We start from the raw sequence: 3,338 nt of genomic DNA, 5'->3' as shown, positions 1-3,338 counted from the left end.
CGCGTGTCATCACCTCTGATCTTAGCGAGAGAGGACCCTCCCCCTCTTCCTGCACAAAAATGGTACGGTCCAAGAGTCGGGTATAACTCTTCTTTACCACTGCGTTTTTACTTTACTAATTTCTCTTTTCAAAGGTAATTTCATATATGTCATATCATTGTATTATTTGAATGAACAGGCAACAATACAAAAGTGGAAAGAAATGTGCCAAGATAAGCTGCATCAGGTAACGTTAGGTTATGCTAAATTAGATATGCCTCTGAAAAAAAATAGATATCCAACCTAATAAATGATCAAATTTAGTGGTCTGAGGTGTTTATGATGAGCATACTTTTTTCTCTCTTTCTCCCTGGTCTGGACAGTCATGAATCATGATCTGATTAGTATTATTATTTTTATTATTAGTTAATTAATATTCATAACACTAATATAGCAGTAAACAACTATTTGCTATGGTAAGATATAGCAATAGAGTAATAGCATCCTGAGCATAAAATGAAGTCACGCTCTCTCTGTAGCCCTTTTCACACAACCTGTCCAAGGCGGGACTGTTGCGCCTTTGAGCTGCACCCTGCATCTGTGTTGGTGTGAAAGTTTCAAAGACGGAATGGGGGGACAGAGTTGTTGAGCCTTGTTTTAAAGGGACAGCCGGCATGGCGGACTACATTCACACAGCCTGTATGATGCTCGAGTCAGGCCACAGGTCAAAAAGTGACAAAGCAGTGTTCCAAACAGCCAAAGTTATTAATAACTTATAGAGAGGCAAGTACATTACATTACATTACATGCCATTAAATCACTGGGGGGTGGCTTTATGACGCCTTTACTTGGTTCTGTGTGAATAAAGAAAGCCAGCATAATGGCAGACCATTCACTGAGAGGCAGTCTCTCTTCTGCAGGAATGCCCTGATCACATTCACACAGTTCCACATTCATACCTGGAAGCTGCCCAGTACAACCACAGTGAGTAGCTCCACTGGAGCAGTTGGGGTTAAGGGCCTTGCTCAAGGGCACCTCAGTGGTGGTAATGAGGGAGGGAGGGAGGGGACAAGGGGACTTAGTTGTCTTTCACTTTTCCCATCCAGATTTTATCCTCATCAGTCTGGGGATTGAACCAACGACCTCCTGGTCACAAGCTTGCTTCTCTAACCTTTAGGCATATTGCCTATTGCAGAATCTCTGTGTAAAAGGGGCCTGTGTTTGTTGTAATGTGAGGTTCTTTGTTTTGATAGCCGGTCTGGCCGTGTGTGTCTTAGTGCATGTGGGTGCCTTGTGCGTCGGTATCTGATGCCGAGGGCTGTTATATTAGAACAATGAAAATCTCCTGGATTTTATAAAACAAAAGGCACAGTAGCATGTTTTTCATGTTATAAAAACAACAAAACAGTATATGAAATAACATATGTAGTAAAGAAAGAAAGAAAAAAGACAACAGAAAAGAATAACAGAATCAAACAATCAAAGGTCTTAAAGGTCCCATGGCATGACAATTTCACTTTATGAGGTTATTTAACAGTAATATGCGTTCCCCCAGCCTGCCTATGGTCCCCCAGTGGCTAGAAATGGTGATAGGTGTAAACCGAGCCCTGGGTATCCTGCTCTGCCTTTGAGAAAATGAAAGCTCAGATGGGCCGATCTGGAATCTTGCTCCTTATGAGGTCATAAGGAGCAAGGTTACCTCTCCTTTCTCTGCTTTGCCCGCCCAGAGAATTTGGCCCACCCATGAGAGAGAGACATCATGGCTTTCAAATGAGCAAAGTGGCAGTTGGTCAAGGCCACACCCCCACTCTCCACCTTGCCCCCCCTCTCTCCTCCTCAATAGCTACAGACACAGAAATGGCACATACTAAGGAAAGCTCATTGTGGGACTGGCTCTAGTGGCTGTAATTCTGCACCAAGGCTGAATTTCGGGAAAGAGACTTCAGATACAGTATTAGGGGACCACAAAGGCCTATATAAAAGCATCAAAAGAGCACCATGTCATAGGACCTTTAAGGTCATTGGTTCTGGGCATTGGCAGGATAAAGCCATAACCTACAGCCAGTCTGGTATCATAAACATGTCTATCATTGGTAGGTAATAGCTACGAGAACAGGTTGGTGGATTTACGTAATGTACAAATATTCTTTAAAAATACCATCAGGCTGCATGCTAGTCTTTCATCTACTGTCATCCATGACAGCCTGGTATGCATTTCTTCCACATTACTCCTTGTGGGGCAGCAAAGAACAAGGCGAGCTGCTCTGTTTTTTATGAGCAGTAAGTTTACAAGCTCCTGTCTTGACGTACTAGATCAGATCATAGAGCAATAGTCTAGATGGGACAAGACTAGAGACTGAGTTACTAACTTAGTTGTTGACTCTGTCAACAGTCAAGCATATCTTTTATAATGGAGATGTTTCTACTCATTTTGGACACTATGTTGTTTATATTAGTCCATGATAATGTTTTATCAATCAATCATGACAACCAACAATTAAACCACTTTTACCTGTTCGATAGCATCTTCCTGCAATGAAATGGCACAGTTTGTGGTCCGACGTTAATGCATGCTTTGAGCCCAAGAATATACTTTTTGTTTTTGAAACATTCAATTTTAATTTGTTTTTTGAGACCCATTTAGCAACAAGCATTAAATCTTGTTGTAGCAGCCTAGTTCCCTGCAGAGGTGTCCATTGTAGTGTCATCTGTGTAGATTGCCATACCTGCATTTTTTAATACATATGGCATATAATTTACAAAGATAGAATAAATGAGAGGGCAACTTCCTTGTGGAATACCGCATTGAAGAGTCTCCATGTTTGAGATGGTGCCGTTAAATATCACACATCGTTGTCTATTAAACAAGTAATTTTTCATCCAATTAATAGCACAGTCTTTGAATTTATATGTACATAGCTTCATGCACTAAAATCTAATAGCACAGCTCCTACAATTGACTTCCTGTCGATTTGTTTTAGCCAATCATCAGTTAGGGCAGCTACTGCTGTACTTCATATGCAAGCTGAACATCCGAGTTAATGCTATTTACTGTAAAATAATGCTGAATCTGCTTAAATGCAATTCCCTCCAGTAATTTGCTTAAAAAAGGGTATACTGATCGGCCTGCTGTTTGACTCTGTAGATAGTTCTTTACTGTTTTTGGGAAGGGGAATAACCATTGCAATCTTCCACACTGAGGAAAAACACAGTTATCAAAGCATAAATTAAAATATATGACTTAAGGGCTTGGCCACAGTTTGAGCTGATATCTGCAGTAATCTGCTATCCAGATTATCCATCCCAGAAGGTTTATCACTCTTGAGTGCTAAAAGAAGCTTTTCTATATCCTCTGCATT

This window comes from Perca flavescens, chromosome 1, assembly GCF_004354835.1.
Source record: "Perca flavescens isolate YP-PL-M2 chromosome 1, PFLA_1.0, whole genome shotgun sequence".
Taxonomy (NCBI): domain Eukaryota; kingdom Metazoa; phylum Chordata; class Actinopteri; order Perciformes; family Percidae; genus Perca; species Perca flavescens.
The sequence above is the reverse complement of the archived record's forward strand: the minus strand, read 5'-3'. Positions refer to the sequence as shown.